Below are 23,095 nucleotides of genomic sequence, written 5' to 3'. Positions count from 1 at the left end.
TCATGCTGCCTCAGAGCTTCCAAGTGGGGAAAACAAACATTAATAACAAAGACACCTGAAGGGTGACTGCAGCGTGTCCCTCCACAGGTCACAGAGGCATCACAGTCTGGGCTCACCCACACCCTGCTGCCAGCCTCTGATGTGCCCTGCACCTCCAGCTCCTCACAGGGGGTAGTGTAGTGGTGAGGGCTATAGGCATCTGTGTTGGATTCATCCTTTTTATCTCCAGCTAAACCCAGAATACACAAAATTTTGAACCTGAAAATGCTCATCCAGCTCCTGCCTTTCTCAATCCCCCGACATTGAGTAGTACATCAAATAGATAACAGATACTTGCCTGTGTAGAGGCTGGGTATATTTATAATTCAGGAGCTCAGGTTTCTATCTCATATCCTATTTGCACTTGTCCATTAAACTTTGTTGTTAAAAAGCTATTAATTTTCACTTGATGTTTCTCAGACCTGGTTTCATCCTCCAGAACTGCTTTTAGAGCTAAAAAGCCTTAAAATAACACAGATTAAGTACCTCTAGTTATTCTCCTGTAAGAGCTGTTCTCCTTTTCATGCTTTGGATTGTGTTTGTGAGCCTAGAAACACCCTTTATTTACATTTTTCATGTGTGCAAGCATTACTTCCTCTTGCATCACATTGCAGATGTTCCTCATCTGGAACTGACTTACCCTGTGCAAGAGTTTAGGGCACAGAGTGAGGACAGTGGCTCTTCTGGCTTAGGTAAAAATCACAATCCCCACACTGCTGCAGCACTGTCACTTGTTGAACTTGAGCCATTGTAAAGCAAAGACATTTTTACCATTGATTTTTTTTAGCAAAACATGACTAGTTGTGCAGATTGCTATGGAATTGGGCAGCAGCAGGGATTACTTCTAGCTAAGCCTGTTTGAATGCAATTGACATTTAAAATCAGATTCTTCACGGTGAAAACTGAAACAGTAGAAAGAGCTCTGTGTCTAAACAGGAATCAACAGAGCAGGACATGAGGAGAGCATTGAACTAGCAAGGAGCTCCAGAAATTAAAGTTTTATATCCTGTTCAGTTCTGGGTTAATTTTGTTGCTATTCAAGCCACAGAGGAGAATATCCAAAGCCTCAGGAAATGTCACTGTCAGCACAGGCTGGTTTGGGCTGCTCTGCTCTTTCCCTGTGTCCCCTCCCAGAGTGAATTGCTGCAGAGATGGGATGGCCTGGGACACCTGCCGTGCACAGGAAACACAGCCAGAAAGCAGAGGTCAGGCTGGAATAACAGAGACTGTGCTCTCCAACTGACAGCTTTTAATGTGAGAACAGTCACTCAGCACTGGCATTTCTGCTGCATTAATTGCCATTAGTGTCATCCTTGCAGGAACACTAAATTCATGGCAAACCTTGAATTAGCACGCTCTCATAATTCCTGACTTAGGCAGAACCATTTGCAGAGGCAGCACATCCCAAGCAACTGGAGCAGAGACAAGGGATGATACTCAGCTGGGCCTTGGCTGGTCAATTTAGCAAAGAAAGAAGCAGAGGTCACACTCATAACTGTGTATTTATGGGTCTGTTCTGGAAATTCCCAGAGCAGCTGCCAAAAAGAGCCCAGCACCATTAAGGTGCAGATGTGTGTCAGGGCTTCCAGGTCTCAGCTGCCCAGCCCCAGGCACTGTGCATCAAGATCTCCCTGCATCCAATTCTCACTTCATTCTCCACTTCCCTCTTCCCACCAACTCCTGAGATCCCCCAGAGTAATCCTGGCCTAATAAAGTGGAAAATTTACCACCAGCCTTGATGGGTGTGGCATTCCCACAACAAGGTCAAGATGTTTTTGCAGAGCACACTGGTGGTATTTGACATGGAAATGGCAGAATGTGAAACAGGGATGGCCAGTATTTGCTGCTGGTCCCAGCAAAAAAAGAAAAAGTTTTTCTGGCTTGGAAATCCCTGTTCACACTTTGCAAATCCATCTCTTTGCAAAGCTCAGAGAAGATTTGGGATTGGAAATCACAATAATTCAAAATTGTCCCTGAAGGGCTGTTGACCCAAATTCCCATTTCCTGGATAAAAGCAGCCCCTGGCTTTCCTGGGGCAGAAAGCAGGAAGGACAAAAGCAAAGGCCCAGAACTGTGTTTTATCAGAGGAGAAATATTTCCTAAGGGGAAAATTCAATCAATACTTTGCAATTTCCTAACAATCCATTAATCATTGCAATTATGCAGAGATAATTCAAGCTTTCGAATCCAGCTGCTAAATTAGAGACAAGCGTACTCTTAGCACGCACTATCCTCAGTTTCACATGTCAGTCAGAAAAAAACTCCTTCAAATATAAAATCTCTCCACAGAAATTTAAAGAAACCAATTATTTTTAGAAACCTAGACCAATTTAAAGGGTTTACAATGTACAAGGATTCTATTTTCCAGGTAATTCTATGCCACAGGTAGGAATAATGAAAATACATGGAGTTAATATGAATTTTTCTGCATTCCATCACCTGCTATGTCCTTTCTGATTTCTACAGCTTTAAGAAGAAAAGGTATAAGAAGAAATATACCAAATCAAAATTAATTTCAAAATTAGCCTTTCCTTTCCTAACCTTGAACTTGGAATAAAAAAAAAAGACCTGTATCTGAACATATTTTTTATCCCAAATCAAATCTAATTCTGGTTCTGTTGTTCTTTAGGAATCCCTGCAGCACTGCAGAAAGACTGGGAAGGGAACAGAAAAATTAACCATCTTCTGGAGACATTTTTTACTAGGACAATATTATGGTAAGCAGAAAGGAAGAAAAGTTTTCAGTGTGTTTTGGGAACAGGAATTGATGCAAGACTCAACGACTTGGTGTTCCTAGTGATGACTGTCAAAATGAAGTCATCAGTCTCCTGAATCCATTTTGGATTCATCACTCATCTCTTTGTCTGTGTCTGCTGCCTCCAGAGACACCAGCAAGATAACCCTGGCAGCCCCAGGATAATTGCTGGCCAAGATATAATTTTACAGAATCATCACTCAAAATATTCTTCCTCTTCCACACCCTTCCAGAGGGGTTTATTCCCTATCTAGGGTCAAAATTTGCTTGATGTTGGAGTTGGTACCAGGCAAATGCAGCGACAGCAGCGCAGGCGTTATCACGTGGCCCATCATCTTCTGATTTGGATCCGAAAGATCAGCCCTGGGGAATGAAGAAGCACTTTGGGTTCTGTGGCCAAGTCATTCTCTGCTGAAACAACCGGCGGGGCCGGCTGGCTGTGCTCAGCATGGCCACGTTGTTGTGGAGCTGCACGACTGTACTGGGAGCCAGGCTGAGACTCTAAAACTTCGCTCATTAAGATCATTAGAGAGCTGTCAGATGGAACAACTGGGATGGCTTTGATCTGGCAGAATATCCTTCCTCCTGTTCCCAGACCTTGGGAACCATCCAGTTTTCCATACTTTTTTTTTTTTTCAAGTCATTTGAACAATGCTCTTTGGATTTTCTATAGGTTGCAATAATTTCTTCAAGCAAGCTGGAGACTGTAACAGCTATAACAAGATTAATTTATTAAACAGAAACCCTGATATTTCAGTGATCCCTCTATAAATAAATTCACAGCTGGTTGTGCCAAGAAAATGACAAAATGTTGCTGATCATCCCAAAGATATTCCCTATAAATCCACTAGGTGTCCTACTGTTTTCAAGCAATTAGGCTCAAGGTTTGTTTGGGTTTTTCCCTAGTTTTGCCAGGGAGGAATTAGTTTGAGGCTTTAGTGGAATTAGGTCTGGGTTTGCAGGTTGAAGAGACGTGTACGTGTGGTTTGTGTGACACAGCAGGACATCCGGCTCACAGCGGCAGTGCTTTTGGCAAATGCCACTAATGCTCCCCACAGAGACCAACTCAAGGTTACAGGCTGGAAAAGAAAAAGGGAAAAGAATCTGCCTTCCTCTCCTGGGAATGCTAAACAAGATCCAGCTGAGCCAAATCCTCTTCTCACTCAACCTTAGGCATCTATTTATAGGACTGCTCAAGCGAGGCCAACGCTGACCTCAAAGGTGGTGGCAACACGCCTTAACCTTCATGGGAGCTGCTCTGCACAGGCTGTGGTTGTGACATTCCTGGTCACTGTCCCTGTCCCTGATGAGTGTTCCCTGATTGCCAGCACCTGTCAGCAAAGGCCAGCACAGCACACCCTCACAAGGTGCCCTGTCACTTCTAACACGGGGGGCCATGTAAATGCATAGCAAGAAACACTATGCTTTTTTGGTTTTTTTTCTGAAAACAGCCAAAGGGGAATTTTCTCATCTCAGAAAATACTTGGGGTGGAGTGTGGCCATTGGACAGTCTCCAGCTGCTTGGCTGCTCCTCTGTGGTGTGACCTGGAGCACACTCACCGTATCAATTGTGCTATCCAGGACATCCCTCCTCTGCCTCCGGATTTGTTATTTGGAGCCGCAGATATTTCCTAGGTATTGAAAAAGCAGCTTTCATTATTCCAGTGGTTTTCAGTGCTCAGAAATGCAGTATTTCAGTGAGAGAGAACTGCAGGGTGATTTTTATGGTCTTGTAACTGAAGCACAAATCACATTCTGTGTAATCCTCCCAGTCTTGCTTTCCTAAATAGGGACCATTGCATTTGCAAACACCCCTCCCGTTCACTCTCATTTCAGAGGGCTGCCACAGCTTGGATCTACCCCAGATCTGTGCAAGGTAAATGAGGAGAAAATCACTTCTGTTTTCTATTTAACAAATGCCAGAGGCAGAGATGCTCTCAAACAATGAGATTGTCTCTTTTTCCAGTAGGTGCTTCATGGCCAGAAGTCCTGCCCAGGGCTATTGGCTCTGCAAACAGGCACTGGGAAAGATGTCAGCACCAGTTTAATCACAAACTTCAAGGGGAAATCAGAGGGGGAACAACAGCCTCCTGTCCTTGGCCCACCAGGACTCCTTGCCATCAGGCATCGTGCATCACGGGAAGCGCCGAGCATCTGTCCTCTGCCATGTGTCACTGCTCTGCCACTCTTCCCTGCTCTCTGTGCTCGAGGTATGGCAGTCATTTTCCAGCAAGAAGAAAAGGATGCTCAGATCTACCCCAGTGTGTACCTGGAGGTACCTGCTGCAGTCCCACCCCTGAGCAGGGTGCAGCATATGCTGGCTGGGAGGGAGTTTAACGTGGTCCGGCGCCTGTGTTTGCAGTGACACACAGCAAACACCTCGAGCCTTGCCATGATTCAGAGCTTAATGTGTGGGAGCCATCTGGTCCCGTAGCTGAAGGAGCAAATGGAAAATCTGATGAAAGCACAAACAGTCACAATGAGAGACTGAAAAGATGTGTTGATATTCCGAGCAGAAGTCTCCTTCTGTGGGGGGTAATCTCATCACCCATTGCTTCTTTCCTGCTCTTTCCTCTGGAAACCTGCTGTCAGCCAGGTTCCACTCTCAGCTCTGGGAGTACTCACACCTCTGGGAAGCTAAAAATATGTTTCATGTGCTTGAGCATACCTCCCGAGACAAGAATTTGCTCAGCAGCCAGCTGTGCAGTGAGCAAGATGTTCAAGATGCTTCCATGCAGCACATTTTAGGGAGCTTGGATTGATCCAGAACTGTGGCTGGTTTAAGATGCACTCTCGATTGGGATTAGTCACTAAGATTGTCCCACTGCTGTGCAGAATGACAGTTTATGGCTGTGACAGAGTGAATGCAGTTTCACCTCAGCTTGCCTAGATATTCTCAGCCCTGGAAAGGAGATGTATTTGGGAGGGACTGGAGTATCAGGGGAGAAAACAAGGCTCAGTGCAGTGGATGGGGTAGAGCTTGGGATGGCTTCAATGTGGCACAGTTGGTGCATAACTTGTCCAGGATACTGGGTTAATAAAAAAATGTTTCATTTTCATGTATTTTGCAGCCAGTCTGGTTTTTCCTCTTTCTAACCCTGGTTTCTGATGGTTGGAGGGCACAGCAAGGCAGTGAGACAGAAGATGCCTATTTTAGTACTTCTCTGCAGGGAACACACACGTTTCAGACAGGTACACATTAGTTTCCTCTGACACCAAATTAATGGGAATTGATGTATTGATTCTACAATTCTTCTAAAAATGGCTTCAAGTTTTGGCTTGCTTTCAAGCTGGTTAAATGCAATGTGCACACAGTTCAAGACAGCTATTTAATTATTCTAATATTAATATAGTTTTTAAAATTCAGTTCCCTGTGAAAGGCAGAAGGTAAAAAGCATAGAGAGCAGCCCAGAAAGTCTCTATATCCTGTAGTCATCCCACCATGAGGGGGAGATTCTGCCTTTCTGCCCCACTCAGGTGAGACCTCACGTGCAGAGCTGCCTCCAGCCCTGGGGAACAACAGCAGAAGGATTTGGAGCTGCTGGAGCAAGTCCAGAGGTGACCATGGAGATGCTGCAAAAGCTGGAGCCCCTCTGCTCTGGAGCCAGGCTGGGAAGGATGGGAATGCTCAGTATGGAGACAAGAAGGCTCTGGGGAGACCTGAGAGACCCTTCCAGTGTCTAAAGGGGCTCCAAGAGAGCTGGAGAAGGACTTTGTACAAGGGCCTGGAGGGAGAGGACAAGGGGAAATAGCTTACCACTGCCAGAGGGCAGGGATAGATGGGATATTGGGAAGGAATTGTTCCCTGTGACAGTGGTGAGGCCCTGGCACAGGTGCCCAGAGAAGCTGTGGCTGCCCCTGGGTCCCTGGAAGTGTCCAAGGCCAGCTTGGACAGAGCTTGGAGCACCCTGGGATAGTGGAAGGTGCCCCTCTCTATGGCAGGGGGGTTGGATCTGGATGATCTTTAAGGTCCCTTCCAACCCAAACCATTCTGGGGTTCTATGATTCCATTATACAAGAATAACCCAAGTCGGTCGTTTGTCAGTCTTAAGGGTTAAATCCAGTGTCTTTATGACTATTCTTATATTTAACTGAATAACTACTGGCAAAGTAGTCACCTCAGGTACTCAGCAACTGTATTTGTAGACTATGAGAGTATCTCTGTGCCAGTAGGCTCATGGTCCTAAAAAGGTCCTAAAAGAGAAATAGCTTTCATTAGGAATTGAGTAAGAGTCCTAGATTTTCTTCTTTGATCACTCTGTCTCTTCTTTTATGTTCTCACTAGGACAGTTTATATGACAGATGTTTCTGTATTTTGAGTGGCAACATGATTCCTTCAAATATTTGAAGTCATCTTCATGTTTATTTCCTGGCAAAACAGCATCCATCTGCAGTTTAAGAATAGAACATATACAAAAATGTATAGAACTCCAAAGCACAGAGTACAGAATTTGTAGGCAAAATTCTCTTCTCAGATACATTTACATAACTCTGGAGTAATGTCTTCCTCTTTCTTGTTACTCTGAACCCCTTTTCATCTCACTGTGTCAGAGCCATAGGATCTACCATACATGGCTAAATCCGATTTCATCACAACTGTTGCAATCTCCTAGACAAAATTACAATCTCAGAGGAAGTACATAAAGATGCATGGGCCTCAATATCCTAAAAATATGCTGCTGTCAGTTCTCTGTTAGTAGCTTTCCATGCAAATGAAAATACTGTGGTGGTGGAGAACTGCTGAACTATCTGGAGCAGATTTTCCACATGCACACGAGCAGAGAATCTGCATTATTTGGCCAAGCTCCTTTATAAAACATCATGTTCAGTAGCTCTTTCTTTAAACAAAGAAAGGGTTTGCACTAAATTGTTTGATATTTATTTTGTGTAACTCTGTTCCTTGGCTGTCCATGCTATAGAAATGCTGTTATGCTCCAAGAAGACAGATTGCCTGGGCTGGAAGCCCCAGCCCCGATCCAGGGAAGCACATGGCTTCCTTACAATGATTATGATGAATATAATTACTATTCAGTCTATGGGTCAATTGTTTTTGGTGTTTAAAACAGAACAGAACAAAACAAAACAAAACAAAGCAGGTTTGGAAAGGAAAACAGAGCATTCAAAAAAAAAATTGTTAAATAGGAAGTGGTTGACTTTCAGGAAGTAACTCCATATGCAGATTCTGCTATCCAGTGTTTCCAGTCATCAGAGAACGGAAAGAAAAAAATGCCATTAAATATCCCAATGGTCCTTTAGAAAATAGTGCAGCTCCCTTTCTGTAGGTATAGCATTTTACATCTCCTTTCCAACAGCTGGTGGTGTCAAAGGCCAAGCAAGCAGGACGTGGAATGCAGAGCCTGACGTTCTTCGGTGGTTACTGAAGGCAAAACCATCTAAAGCTGTAGCAGATGTTCACTTGCTTCCTGTCTGCTTATCAGCCCTGCAAAGGCACTTGGGTTTTGTGCTTGTTGTGCCAAGGGTAGCTATGGAGATCTCGTTCAAGCTGTGCAATAGTGATATGCTGAAGAGTTCTTTATGTATTTGGTTATGAATGATCAAGAAAATAGTACGGTTTCTAAGAACTCGCTCACAATTTTCCATATGTGCATCAGTCGTTCCCCTCGCACGACACGAAAATGACATTTCAAATTAAAAAATATCTTAAGAAATACATTTCTGCTGTGAAGATGTTCATTTGGCCTCGGTGTGCTCATGTTTTATACATTGTTTCTAGTACACCATGAAATAAAGAATAGTATATCCAACCAACTGTATTTCTCCAAGGCCTTGAAAGTGCTCCAGAAGAGTTTTTAACTGTCAATTTAAATATCACTGCCACTAATCCTTTTTATTGCACCTCAGCTCAGTTTTAATTCCTGTTTATATTCATTATGAGCTCTTGTAAATTATAACTTTAATATGAATGACTACATGCAAGTGTTAATGCAGTCCTCCATCTATTCTAGGGCTTTGAGATAGTTTAATGAGACTGATTTTTACACTGATGCATTTAAATTAATATGCATTCCCAACACAGTCAAGACCCAGGGCAATTAAGTTCATTACTTATTAGATAGATAGATCTTTTCCTCCATGAAATAGAAGAAATAAAGAAAAATTATTTTATGTAAATTCTAGTCCAGATGTTTTGATTTAAAGGGTTGCAGAAAAGGATGGATTTGGAATGGTTCCTTTGCCCATGTTGAAACTGGAAACCAAAAGTGATGGTTTTGACTTATCACTAGTAGACATGGTTATAGATATTCCTGCGGGATACAAAAGAGGCACAGTGGCTCTGTTGATGTTTGCCACATTTCATGTAACACTATCCAGGAAAAAGAGCACTTGGTAACCATTGTTGCACCTTTAAATTGTTGATAGCATTGCAAATTCATCTTGATCTGGAAAATGCAAAGAGTGGGCACAGAGTATTCCTTCTAGGGGTGATATTCAGTATATTGCAACATCATGCCTCATAGTCCGGGAGGAACTGAAGCTCTTTGGGACAGCAGAAGCTCTTTGGTTCCCGGGGAAGTAAGTGTGGACATTCTTTTGAGAAAATGAGCTTCCATATGAAAGCTAGAGACCTAAAATTCAGTCACTTTCCTGTCCCCAAAGGCACACAAGGACAAGACAATGCATGAAATAAAAGAGAAAAGTTGTTGAAATTAAGATATCAGGACTTTATGCAAAGGGCAGATTTGCAGGTAAAGGATGATCTGAAGAATGCAGTGATAGAAACTGCCTGAAGCATCTGGGAAAATACAAGAACTATGAAGATTAAAGAGGAAAAGATGAGAAAAGGGAACCCAGAGGTCAAATTCATATGAGTTGGGAGTGTGGAGAAGGTGAGCACAATTCTGTGGGTGAATTCCTGGTAGAGATGCAGTAAATATATTAAAAAAATCAATATATTGGTACTATGACTGGATAAGAGAGTTTTTGTTTGAAGTGTTTGAAAATTGAGGTCACAGTATTTAGACTTAGACTGTAAGGGGTAGCACAGTTGGAAGCAGGATGGATGAGATGGTTTAACAGGGCTTCACTGTAGTCACATTAATTCTGTTTAAATAATTAATTCTCTTTTAAATTGACTCTATTCGGCACACTTGACATTTTGGAAAAGCTGCCATTGCCTGGCCTTCTGCTAAATGCTTTTGCATTTGTTTTCCATTGTTTCCTTCTTGAAAAAAAAAGTCCTTGTCACTAACAGGAACCATCAGCAGCATGGAACAAATTGACTTGCCAAGGACATTTCCTCCCATCTCATTATTTGTACTGGAAGTACTCTTTTTTTTTTTTTGTATCAAGAGTCAGAGTGTGATTTTTAAAAATTGCCATTTATTAAGGTAGTGTATTATGAATCAAATTCAAACTTGATTATGTAAATTACTTTCTGTGCATCAACATTTGGTCATACATTTTCCAAGGTGGTGATCAAGCAGTTTAATTAATAGTGAATTCATAGTCCTCTCTGCCTACCTCATTATGTAGAGCCCCTAACTGTTGCAGCAGAGGATCTCCCCCAGGTATGAATCAGAGCAGATACATCACCCTCCCTCTTCTGCTCTTACAACATTGATTTTGAGCCTCAAGTGGCTGAGATTGAGCGGATCCATAATGTTATTTGGCACAAATTGGGTTAAACAAAAAGGTTGTGTATTTTACTTGCAAGGTGATTTGGTTTGTGTTTTCTCTCCCATCCTTTCTCAGCTCTTGGTTTGACTCAGCTGCTAAGGAAGTGTTCATCTGCTCTAAACTCCCCCATGGAAGTGGCAGTGCTGTGTTGGAAAGGAACACAAACATAATTTTGTGGGGGTCTGTTGGGGTTGGGGCTCCTTCAGGTAACCTGGAGCCAACCCTCTGAGAGCTCAGCAAAGGGCAGAGCCTGGGCTGACCTACATTCACAGTGACTCACCATGAGATTGAATGTTGTTCCTCTGTTTTGCTGGTTTCTCAGCACTTGCTGAGCTTTAAACAAGGACACTCTTACCTAACCCAATCGATGGATGAGCAGTTAGGACTCAATCTAATGCAGCCAGTATTTGTAATAATAGAAGGGCACATTCCAAAGCTGTTACAGAAGAAAAGAATTTCAGATAATTAGGAGAGGAGTTGGGCAGTGATACAGATTTTAAAAGTACCCAAGATAAAATAACAGATACTAAAAATATCTGTATTGAGATGAAATCCTCGTGACTCAGTACTTGAGCCAACTTCCATTCTCTAGGAATTAGCAAAGGAATCATCCAAACAGGGTAGGTCGTGCTGTGTTGCCTTACTCTGGGCTGACACACTTCAAAGATGTATCTCACACTGAAAAAGGTCAGACTCAGGTCTGACTTTCCAGGGCAATTGCCAGTTTTTAAAAATACGTTCTGTAGCTGTAGCTTTTTAAAAAAATGTTGAGTTTATTTCTATCGAGAAAAAAATTGAATAGAGAGCACTCTGGACCTTGAAAGGCAAAAGCACTGAGAGCAGGACCAGAGATGCATTCTTTGTGACAAATTTTTGTCATTATTATAATTTTTAATACCCGTGACTCTCTAGCTAATAACTGAGGAGTGATCAATCCAGCTTGCAAATAGAAACATGAGACTGCCATTTCTTCTCTTTTTTTCTGCATGAAGTGTTCTCTAACTAGATGCATACCTTTGAAAATATTGAAGATACTGTAAGCATTAAAAGCATTTTGGAAGAAATGAGTATTTTGAAAGATATTTTGAGCATTGTAGAATCTCAGACAAGCAGAAATCCATGTTAGGAGAGCTTCAGCTACAATCTGGGTCAGATTTTCAGTGCAGATGTGTCAGATGCAGTTCCTTGGAAACTCTCCATGGCAGTTAGTGAGAAGAGTGACCCAATGTTTTCTCACCGTACAAAATCACTGTTCTGTTTGATGATGTCATGTGCATGAAGCACTGCTTGGATTCCCACAGCAGAGTCCTGTTTCAGCTTGTTTGGGAGAAGAGATTTCATCTCAGAACAGTTTCAAACAAGGAGTTCAGCAAATCTCTTTGGTACACCTTGACTGATCTCAATCAGTTTTCAGAATTTTAATGATCCGGGTTTATTTCCAGATAATGACTATTTATGTAAATTAGATGCCTTATAAATAAATATGGAAGTTATTCCAAAATATTAATTACAGGCTTTATGGTTCAAACTCTTATTATACTAAAGGCAAATGGTGATGGGAATTGTCTTTGAGCTTATTAATTTAGTTACTTTGTTAGTTTCATTTTAACTTGGCTTACATATGTTGGGCAGTATTTCCTGAACTAAAACAAGGTGTACTGCGTACCTGGATATATCAATGGATTTTGAAGAATAATAAAAATCAAAATGCATCATACAGTGGTAGTAGCAAATGGAAACCAGACTTCAGAATATTTTTGTCTAAAAATCAAATAAATGAGTTTTACTTGGAAAATCTCAGCTTAAGTGTTATTAGCCGTTTACTCAAAAATTAGTTTTAAATTAATTATAATCCTTTGCACTTCTATAGCTGCTTCTCTTGAGAATCTCAATAGTGTTCTACAAACATTAATTAAGCCTAATAGTACTCCTGAGAAGTGGTTAAGTGATAGATATACTTCACCCACCATGATATAAGCAATCTCTAGAACAAAATATAAAAACTTTAAACAGCAGGACTACACAAGAGTTTAGAGCCTGAAGTATCCCATCAGGCAAAACTGTGGGGAAGATTTAGCTACATGGAAGACAATTGCTTGGCCTGGACACGATTTGAAGGTGAATATAAAATGGAAATAATAAAGAACTCTTCACTAGAGATCTCTAGTGAAGGAAAGTGTTTTTCTGTGGCCCCATAGTATCATGTGTGACTCTGGTGATGAATTGAATACTGATTCAGAGGAAAACTGCTATTTGCAGAAATCACCCCCAGATGGGCCAAAGAGCAGGCATCCACATGGAACCTTTAAGGCTGATGCACGAACAGCAGGGATAGCAGTTAAGTCCTCTCACCCCTGAGGGAACAGGAGCTGCTGAAAATAGCAACAAACCAGCAGTATCAGTGTGTACATTTACAGCCCCAGACTGTTATTTTTGCTGGCGAATCTGCATGCACAATTTCCTTCCTGATATTAGTCCACAAAGAGCCGCTTTTGTTATCTGGCATTACTGATGACAGCAATACTTAAACCAGGTTAGTGCTGGCACAGACAGCAAGCTGGCTTTGATAGATGCATTAGGATTTGGACCGTCCTCAAGCAACCCTTCTGCTGTCCTGTGCTCACAAAATGGGCTGCAAATATTTGTCTGGGAGCTTCCAGCGTCCAGAAATGTGCTCCAGTGTACACACTGATTGCCTGCTAACAACAGGACAAGAGGTACGGATGGCATCACTTGACACCCCAACCTACAGCAACACAGCCAGGCACAACTTCACTGTTTTATCCCTAACACCAAAGGCCATCCCCTGCCTCTCCTACCGTTCCAAAGCTGATAGCTGCTGCCACGCTGCTGTGCCTTGTGAATAATTTTAGCAGTTGCCGAGGGAAACTTTACGACGCGCAGCCTAAGTCCTCAGATGCACACTATGAAATCTTGAGGAAGCAAATCGGTGCTGGAAAGGGAAATGATAATGAGTTTGCATCAGATTTTTATTTATAGAAATGATTTGGAAGCAGCTGGATCTCCTCCTTGGGTACATTTTCTTTCCTTTTTGTTTCCCAGTATTTCTGTGCTTTTGGGACCACAAACTCTCCCATAAATTACAATACATTTGCTGAGAAACTCTCTCTACCTGCTGGAGAAAAAAAAAAATCTCATTTTATCCAAGTGGAATGCCTAGATACTGCAACTGGATAATTAGACTTTATCCTTACACATTTGCAGTAACTTTCTTTATTTGCATTTGTGAATTGTAATTCATGACACACAAGACTCCAGTGCTTCTGCTTAGTTCAGTGGCCTTTGGATCAGGGCTTGTATTTGCTTCATTTCCCCATATTTTTAGCTGCTTCAGTAATTACCTAGAGAAAGGTCTGAAAAATAGATATATTTTTAATATGCATATATGATATTCTATTTCCTGTTTTATAATGTATAGTCAGTAGTTTCTCTGGAGTGCAAAAAGCTTTTCAGAGATACCTTACTTGAATCGGTAAAAGGAAGAGTGACTGCACTGTTGCACTGCTGCACCATAATATTTAAATGCTTTATTATTTCATAATCTGTCCTAGTATTTAATCATTCCAAGCTGGAACGATCTCTTTATGTCAAAAGGGATAAGTCCCAGATTTACAAATATGCATGTATGAAAAAACCCATGAAGATGTTGCTTCATTTCCAGTGTGATTCCAGCTTGCCAAAGGCTCCATTTCATTGCATAACCCTCCGGATGCAGATCCATTACTGCACTCTAAAGTGGGTTACTGGACAGGGTAAGGTAATTCATCTTCTGAAATGCAGAGTCTTGTTTTGCCAGTTATGGAGTTTATAATTATCCATTATCATTATCTCCATAGTTATTTTTACCAAGGTTACAGATAGGTCTATTTGAAAGGTATCCTGTTGGGTTCTCTTGGAGGTTCATCCTTCCCCTGTAGAGGTAAATGAGCAGTGCACACAGCACAGCCAAGTGAGTTCAAAAGGCATAAAACTGGTGAGAAAGCGAACAGATTAAGTCCCAAATTGCACACTTAAGAAACTGAACTAAAATTGTCTTGCTTATGGAAGCCAGTCTCTGCCAGGAAAAACTGGGAATAGTGATAGTTGCATTTAGTTTTTTTTAAGCACTTCTGAATAATAAACCCATGAATAATAAATCATCAAACCCACAATCCTGGGACAAAGTCTCTTAAAATCATGTCCTGGGACAGCAGAGTTCTCCATTCTATTCCTGGCTCTGTCACTGACCATCTGCCACTTGTCCTCTGTCTTGCTTGAGTTTACCCATGTGTAAAATGCATTTAAAATAATCTAAACCAGGCTTTGAAAATTACTTCAGTGCCACAAGCTAGAAATTTGGGGTTGTAACATGGGAAAAAAATCGTCCTGTGGTTGCTGGTCCATAGAAAGCCTGCGTGTCTCTCTGGCTGCACTACAGGGGAGGCTAAATCTGGCTGCCAGGGCTCCACCCTGCACTTGAGAGGCAGCAGAATCCCACATGAAGCGTGCTTGGTGCCTGCCCACCTGCACTACATGCTGTTGTTAACTTGGGTAATTAGCTTACTATGCACAAGAATCTGATACAACACTGACTGGAATAACTAAGTAGACTTCAGAGACTTAATGATTTTGGGCTTGGGTCTTCATGTGCAAGTAGAGATCCTTGCTTAGAGATCCCAAAAATCCAAGGGAAGGGAAAGGCTTTGTCTGACTGACACATAGACACATCTCTGTGCAATGAGCCTGGCCGGAGCTGGGCACACAGTAAATCTGTCTCTGCCTGTACAGTAGCACTATTCACTGATGCTGCTCTTTATTCACAAATAAATACAGAACTACACTCACAATTTTTCATAGGCCCTTTTGCACATGGCTTTAGAAGAGCCTTAAAGTGGAAAATTGATGATGAGCTGTGCAGGAAAGCTTTGCAGTGAGATTTGTTTGGAAAGGTGACTTGATAAAAATGGTGACAAGCTAATAATGAAATGGAACATTGCAATTAAATGTGCTGGTGGGGAAGAAAGTGTGCCACAGCCAAGAGCATGAGCAGCAGGTAGGTCAGGGAGAGAATGCAGCAGAGGTTTGATGGAACAGGGTGGGAAGAAGGGGGAGATGTAAGAACAAGAAAGACAGGACAGAGATAAGCACTGTTAGCTGTTATAGCAGTATGGGGCAGAAACTACTTTGGTGTTTGTATCAGGCCTTGAAGAGAGAGAATCCCGTCCCTGACCACAATCTGTTGACATTGACACAATGTGTAATTAAATGCAGATAGTCCTAGAAGGACAGAAATGGGGGAGAGAAAGGAATTAACAGCAAAACAAAGTCATCTACGCAATGCTTTACTTATATAAGAGCTGAAAAGTATGAAAGCTGACAGAGAATATTTAAGAATTCTGTTCCTCTAAAATGAGTTTCCATTAGAAATAGTCCAGAATATTTTAATGGTTATGAACTTAAACCCTGCAAAGTGAGCTATACATACATCAGTGCAGGGATTTTGCTCAGTGTACAGGCAGCTGTAACAATACTCTTAGAAGTAGGAACAGACCCATTAATCTTGGATGTTAACGCTGAAGCCTAAAGTTTAAGCCTACCTGAAAAATGAGCAAGGGCAGCAAGCACAGAACAGTTTGAATATCAAAAATTACTAACACTAGCCAGAAGATGGAGTTCAGTATTGCTATTTATTTGAAAAGCATTTCCAAGATTAAAATATATTTGAAATTGATTTAGAAAGGTCTCTACCAGCACACCAAATAATTTATGGACACACTACTGAGCGCAGAGCATCTTCCTGTATTGAATAGTGACATTCTAGGTTCTTGGTCTCTCACTTACCCCACTGTGTACTGTGGGAGAGACAAGTTCCTTATGGGTGTGGCTAGAAATGCATTTCACGTAGAAACACAGGGAATGGGAATGTTCTTGTAGTCCCTGACACACTCCTTACTCGGTTTGCTGCCTGCTGAGAAAAAAAACAAGACAGACTTAGCTCCCAAGTATCAACCCTGGCAGCGCAGAGCTGCGCCTGCATGTGCAGGCTTGCACATGGGTGCTCCTGCCCAGGTAGACACCGACTCATGTCAGCCACCACATTTCCTACATGGCGGGTACGAAGAGCAGCATTTCTGCTATAAACAACTTAATTAATAAAAACACGTGCAGAAACACACTGTTATTTTATACTTTCTGGCTTTTATATTCTCCTATTTGGTCAGATTTTCAGAGGGATGAGGTAAACCAAGAGAGTAGATCCGAACATATCTGAGTGTTTTGAGTTCAGTTTTGATAAATTCACAATATTTACAAATTCAGAACTTCATATGAATTGTATGTCCTTTATAACGAGTCACATCAACACCCTTAAGCGAAACATCCAGAACTGAGGTAAGACTGAATTAAAACTCAAAATTGTATGGTTGGAACCTATCCGTAATCAGCACTTTGGTATAAAATTTGGAAACTCAGGGTTGCAGTGGACAAGGTGCCAGAAAAGTAGTATTTCTTTCTGTGTGGGTACAGGCAGGACTCGTTCTGTTGCGCTCAGCAACATCTTGACACGCTGCACTAATCTTAGCTGCATGCTCTTAAAAGATTATTTTTGTCTCGGGTTCTTTTTCTAGTCTTTGATGCAACAGCCTGCTGCGGGTTACATCAAGCCTGCAGAAAATCCCTCGGTTTCTCATCCCTTGTTTTCCAGACAGCCGGCACCTCCTCCGGGTCCAGGCGACGGGCGCCGCAGGTGAGCCAAATCCCGGCCTATCTGGGCCGGAGATTAATTTCTGTTTAAATTAAAGATGTTGTCTGGGTGAAAAGGCTGAGGTGGGGGAGGCAGAGTCGAGCCCGCGGTCTGCGCGCTGTGCTCCAGGCGCTTTCGCTTAGGGAGCCCCGCTCCCCCCTCAGGGCTCGGAGCCGCGCTCCGTGAGGGGCAAGGCGGGAACGGCGGGCCCGCGGTGCGAGGGGAGGGCTCAGAACGGACCCGGCGGGCGGCGGGGCCCGGCCGCCTCCCCCTCAGCAGCCGCGGAGCCGTCCCGCGCCCGCCCCGCCGCGATCACGGGTCGCCGCCCGCCTCCCCCGCCCCGTGACAGCCAAGATGGCGGCGGAGGGGAGGGGGGATCCCGCCTGAGCCGCCCACACGGCGGGAGGCGGCGGGGGCGAGCCGGGCTCCGCTGGGATGAGATAAGGGCGCGGGCACCGAGCGCGCTGCCCCCCGAACCCCTTCACCGCCCGCTCCTCGCCCCGGGGGGCGCGGCACCCGCCTGAGGTGAGGGCGGCGGCGCTGTCACCGCCGCGGGGCGCGGGCCGGGGGGTTCTCCGAGGCGCTGCCGCGGGTCGGGCGCTGCCGCGTTCCGGGGCCGGCGGGGAAGGGGCGCGGGGCTGTCAGCGGGGGCGAGGAGGCCGGCGCTGGCGGGCCGGGGGCTGAGGCGCCGCGGGGGCGGCGGTAACTTTCCGCTGGGCCGCGGTGGCAGGGGGAAAACTTTCTCCTTGCGCCCGTCGGCTCGAGGCTCCCGCCGGGCCCGCGGGGCTCCCAGGGCGGCGGGGCCGGCCGAGCCCTCACCGCCGACCTGCCACCATGTTGTACGGGCTGCGCGGCGGCGGGCCGGGGTGTGCGTGTCCCCGGATCCGCGTGTGTGTGCGTGTCCCCGGATCCGCGTGTGTGTGCGTGTCCCCGGATCCGCGTGTGTGTGCGTGTCCCCGGATCCGCGTGTGTGTGCGTGTCCCCGGATCCGCGTGTGTGTGCGTGTCCCCGGATCCGTGTGTGTGCGTGTCCCCGAATCCGTGTGTGTGCGTGTCCCCGGATCCGCGTGTGTGTGCGTGTCCCCGGATCCGTGTGTGTGCGTGTCCCCAAATCCGCGTGTGTTCGTGTCCCCAAATCCGCGTGTGTTCGTGTCCCCGGATCCGCGTGTGTGCGCGGTCCCCGGATCCGCGTGTGTGTTCGTGTCCCCGGATCCGCGTGTGTGCGTGTCCCCAAATCCGCGTGTGTGTGCGTGTCCCCGGATCCGCGTGTGTGTGCGTGTCCCCGGATCCGCGTGTGTTCGTGTCCCCAAATCCGCGTGTGTTCGTGTCCCCAAATCCGCGTGTGTGCGTGTCCCCGGATCCGCGTGTGTCTGTGTTTCCCCCAGAGCCATGTGCGGATTTTCCGCGCAGCACCGCTGCGCCAGCCGGAATTGCCCGGCGGCGCTCAGCCCCACGGTGCGTGTTTCTGTCCCGACTTTCCCTTCGGCAGCCCGGGTTACCCTATACCTGGATTGATGCAACGCTCTGGACGCGGCTGTAGAAATCAGCCCTGGCATTTTTATCGTCGTTCTGTCATGAGGTCTGCGTGTGGCACAAGTTGCTGGCCGGGGGATGATGGTATTCAATAACTTCGCAATGATGGTTGTTACTCCGAAGTTATTCCAAACAGGCTGCGTTTAAAAATGTGCCGATTCTACTTTGCTAAAAATGAGGTCTTGACTTTCTGCCTAGTTGTGAAACTTAATTTTTTTGAATTAACTGAGTGGAAGTATGGTGTTCTGGGTAGCTTTTTACTTCATTTCACAATTTTTGCTGGAACTGTTGCTCAACTGGAGGTTTCCGTAAAAAGTGTTACATTACAGTACATATTATTTCACTTTTTGAATGATTAAACACAAATAGGTTATCTTGGCAAGTGTCTGGTGGTTAGGGATACTAATTGAGTTAGTCCAGCCAAGAAAGGTTGAGGGGGAGTAAATGGATTATTTCTGGTTTGTGTGTCTAGCATGCCAATTTTATTTTGTAAGAGTCTCTTACTTTTCTCATCCTGTTAAAAAAAGTCATATATTTAGAGTGCTGAAGAAATTTCAGCTAGCTTTTAGAGTGTTGAAGAGTCTGTAAACTTATTTAAAGTGAGCATTAAAGTGGAGCTCTAGTAAAGGGAGCTGTTTTTTAGGGGATATCGTGACTTGGCATTGAAATAGTTTAATTATCAAAAATAGAGCATTAGAGTGTCTGTGGTTATCTTGAGGAAGGGGAAAGTTGTATGGAGCCTTAAAGACAGAACAAAAAAGATCAAGCTTCTCTACAGCCTTAAGAGCTTCTGTGATGTACATGTTTTACTTGTGGAAATGTTTGGCTCCAGCTGGACGAGTACTTTCCTCAAGTTTGAGTGGCTTCTGCTCCTTTGGAACAGGCTTTACCCAATGGCCTCTTCTAAAAAGTGAATTTATTAGAAAACAGCACAAAATATAAGATCTGCTTCTGCAAGCAGTAAGACAAAAAGCACCAGGATTATTTTCTTTAAACAGGGACTTATTTAAAAATATTTTCCCAGTATTTGAGGTTTTCATACTTCTGAGTATTCATATTTTTTGTAGCTGTATGGTTGTAGGTTTGTGTTTTAGCTTGTTCTATATGACATAACCCCAGTATGGCGCTTAATGGAATTACTATATGTGTTAATGGCAATATTAGCAGTTATCTAGTTAATATAGCCAGAGTTAATTATTAGTTAGAAAAAGCACAAATATTGACATAGCCTGGCACACACTATAGGGCTCAGGTGCACGCAGCTGATGCAGGTCAAGCCTTAGAAACAATGTCAATAACCTGCTTCTATTTCAAATATGTGCTTGAAAGGGAAAGTAGAAAGGGAGAGAGTAAAGCCAACTGGTCCCTAAGGGGAGTGAGGTTGTAACTAATACAGCTGTTCTGTGTGACTCTTAGAGAATTGTGGGCACCACCACTGCCAGAAGCCAGTCTGTCAGTTTTTAATCTGCAGGATTTTGCTTTGAGGGTTTACTAATTTCTAGGTTAATTCCTGCTGTAGTGTGTGATAGCTGGAGAAAACTGTCTTGTGACTCTTCAGAGAGGAAGACAGTTCCTAGACCAAGCTGAATGATAATGGGGTTTGGTAACCTTGAGGTTTTAATAGAAGAACAAGAAATTTGCAGCGTCACTTAAATATTCAACATCCTTTTTTATTTCCATCATGCTCCCTAGCAGCTGAGTTGCTGTTAGTTTTGCAAGTCATAGTAGGCTGAAATGCTTTTTATAACAGTGGCTGCAGAAACATTTGTGCTTTCCTGGCCAAACACAGGCAGGTTGGAATGGAAATAGTACAATAGGTTCTTCCTCAAAAGCTTCCTCAATCTTAAATTTATCTCCCGAAATGAAGACTTGCAGGAAGCCTTCTTTCCGTTTTTTGTCCTTTCCTCAACTTTGACCTGAGTCTTTAAATATGGTGTTGGTATGACCAGAAATTTGGAGGCCAAATGTTGCCCAGTTTATCTTGGATTAAGAAATAAAAACTCAATATAGCCTTGTAATGTTGTTCAAATTTATGTTTGGTGATTTCCGACTATGTTGCTGTGTGACAGGGTTCCAGTGGTAAAGGTTTTGATACACGTGTTGCTGTAAAACTGAGGTATTTTTTCTGAAGTTTCCTGGAAAGAACTGTAATACTGAAGAATGTTAATAATGAAAGAACAAAAAAAAAAGAAAGACACCAAAATAATTTCGGTACAAGTGCCTTAACAAAGCATGACGCAATTTATGATGATTGGTGTATTTCCAGTATGTTTGTCTTGCTTGTTACAGTATTTTAATCAGGCTTCTCTGGGATATATTCAAATTTCAGACTTTTGTTGACTCATAAAAAAAACCCAAACAAAAAAAAGCCCAAAATCTAAATCAGGCCGTTCCTTCCCACTTTGCAATCCCCCTCCAAAACCAAACCTGTAGGACCTTTGAAGAAAGTTGAGGTTGAGCTTGCTCTCATGCAAGAGTGCAGGTGTGATGGGCTGAGATTACCTGTCCCTTGTCCTTCTGCTCTAGCTTCAGTGGGTGGTGACAAGAGCACAGAAAATGCCCTTGGTCTCTTCACTTATGTACCACTTCTGTCTGTAAATAATATCTGCCACTGCAGACACAAATCATGACACAATTTTTTGCCATACTAAGAGCAGCAAATCCTGTGGAAGCTAAAACCAGCTATGCCTTATTTTAATTGATGGCAACCAACAAGTAGGGGATGAGTGTGTGTGAGCTGTGAAAGCATCACTACTGTTCAACTGTTGTTAAAAATCAGCTGTTTCTAGCACTGGTACTGACCAAGTAATTACTTAAAATGAAGGAGGTTCTCTGCTGTATGGCATAATAATCCTTGGATGTTTTCTGCTGTCCTTCAGTTCGGGTTTAGTCAGTGCCTGATCTGCAAGTTTGGTCTGTGGCTGCCCTGGAAATAGGCTGCTGATGCTTAAGTGCTCCCACAGACTCCAGAGTCAAAATTAAACCATGCAGGGTAGTGATGCCCAGAGGTTTGATCTATAACACTCATTTCAGTAGCAGTGTGTGATGCAGAACTAGTCACTGGCAGTTCCCTAAAGAGCTCAGAAACAGTACCGGGAGGAAATTGAGAAGTGGAAATGAAAGACTTCAGAAAGTTTTGACTGGCCTGACTATTTTAAATGGTGTATTTTTACCTTTTCAATATATTAGATGTAAAAGATATTGCATTATCTAATATATATATATGAAAAATGTACATGTGTCTAATGGGTATATTAGATAATGGTGTGGAGGCTGATATAGCGTGAACTAAGTAATAATGGGAGGGGAGTGAAAGGAAGAGGAACTGCAGTCTAAAAATGGGATGAGAAGAACAAGGAGAATGTTAGAAGTTAGCCAGTTATATCCTCCCTGTTTAATACTTACTGTAAATCCTGACTTTAAAAAATCTGGGTCAGGAAAATCATTAATACTAATTAATGAAGTTATTTCAGTCTGGCCATCTGAAATGGAAGTGAACAGGCAGTAAGTGTGATGTATAAGTACATGTATGTAAATAAAATGTCCCAAGAGATAGCCCCCACCTTGTGTGCAAGCTTTATGCAAACATAGAGAAGAGTTTTGTGGGCTGGACTCTTGAGTTTTGGTTTTGACTTGAGCTTCAGAAGAAACCTGTGGGCCTAAGGAATTATTCTCCAAATTCCCAACTCTTCGTGATCAAGATGAGCAGTAGTTACCTTGGCATGTCGTTGCTCTTCAGCTGATTTATGGTGATTTTTGGGAGGAGACCCTAAAGTTGTTTATTGCTTTGCTGGCTGGGAAGCTATCCTAGCAATATGTGGTAGTTGATTGATGTATTTGTAGCTGAGCTGGTGGTGGTACTTGCACACTTATTTTTCTGTGGAATAGATGCTGAACATTTTGGTAAGTGGATGTAGAGATTTGCTGGATGAGAGAGGTATTAGGGAGTGTTATCCCTCCATTAAACCTTTCCAGTGGGGTGCAGATGATCTGCAGGCAGCAGTTCCAGCCCTGCAGATGCAGTCTGTGCATGGCTGTCTCTGTAATTTGCAGTGTGGTTAGGTCCCATTTTCTCACATTACAGAACATTTTTGCTGGCCAAAGGAAAAGAAAATAGTATAAAACATTCTAAAAGTCTCAAAAGTGTGTTTTTAAATGTAGCAAAATACTGTTAGAAACAATCTCCGCCTGTCTTTTCTTCTATCACACCATGAATTCAAAATTTAATTTGGGTAGAGAATGGTTTCAAAACAGAACTGAGGTTGGCATTTGTGTCTAAATGTGGCAGGGTGAAAGCAGGTCACTTCTGTCACTCTTGGTTGATGGACTTCAACATTTTCAGTGACAAATTTTGGGTTTGAAGCTCAATATTGGAAGATTTTCTGTTTT

The 23,095-nt window shown here is 43.3% G+C and overlaps 1 protein-coding gene across 7 annotated transcripts in view; it reads left to right on the top strand.

Moving 5' to 3' along the window:
• The first annotated feature begins 17,047 nt into the window (after nt 1-17,047).
• DENND4A (DENN domain containing 4A) overlaps nt 17,048-23,095 on the top strand; it is a 49,422-nt gene continuing 43,374 nt past the window's right edge. For 4 of the 7 annotated variants that reach the window (XM_085588992.1, XM_085588991.1, XM_085588990.1 and 1 more), the window contains exon 1: nt 17,519-17,699. The gene's annotated coding sequence lies outside the window, so the exon portion shown is untranslated. Of the gene's footprint in view, nt 17,178-17,516; nt 17,700-23,095 lie in introns of those variants that run through there. The other 3 variants (XM_077785945.2, XM_077785943.2, XM_077785946.2) reach the window with 3 other exon arrangements.

This window comes from Lonchura striata, chromosome 10 (genome assembly GCF_050655825.1).
Source record: "Lonchura striata isolate lonStrDom1 chromosome 10, ASM5065582v1, whole genome shotgun sequence".
Classification (NCBI taxonomy): Eukaryota; Metazoa; Chordata; class Aves; order Passeriformes; family Estrildidae; genus Lonchura; species Lonchura striata.
The sequence above is the reverse complement of the archived record's forward strand: the minus strand, read 5'-3'. Positions and strand labels throughout refer to the sequence as shown.